This window comes from Tupaia chinensis, unplaced genomic scaffold (assembly GCF_000334495.1).
Source record: "Tupaia chinensis unplaced genomic scaffold, TupChi_1.0 Scaffold149299_1, whole genome shotgun sequence".
In the NCBI taxonomy this organism is placed as follows: domain Eukaryota; kingdom Metazoa; phylum Chordata; class Mammalia; order Scandentia; family Tupaiidae; genus Tupaia; species Tupaia belangeri.
Window position 1 is genome coordinate 324 of NW_006209143.1, and position 332 is coordinate 655.

General features: G+C 57.8%; 1 pseudogene; it reads right to left on the reverse strand.

Annotated features, from left to right (window-relative positions):
• The window catches only part of LOC114006630 (actin-related protein 2/3 complex subunit 5 pseudogene), a 491-nt pseudogene extending 301 nt beyond the window's left edge, over positions 1-190 (reverse strand).
• Between the last annotated feature and the right edge of the window lie 142 nt (positions 191-332).

Genomic DNA, 332 nt, shown 5'->3' on the forward strand with positions numbered 1-332 from the left:
GTGGATGGGGAGGTTTTCAGAGCGGCCTGTAGGGCAGCTGTCATGTTTCCTTGCTGTAGGCAGGAGTCCACCTCGCCCTCGTTGGGCCGGCCTGGCCGTCTCCCCAGTCCTCCTCATCCATAAACTTCTCATCGTACTCATCCATGTCCACCTTCTGGAACTGGGCGGACGACACCATGTTCTTTGACATCCTGCTCTGGACTGTGGCAAAGGCCTCCTCGTTGAGCTACCAATACCTCAGCAAGCTCAGCCCGGCAGCAGCCCATGACCCCAGGCCCTACTTACTTTCCTCTTCTACTCTGGGCTGTCACCAGCCATAACTCAGCGGTTCC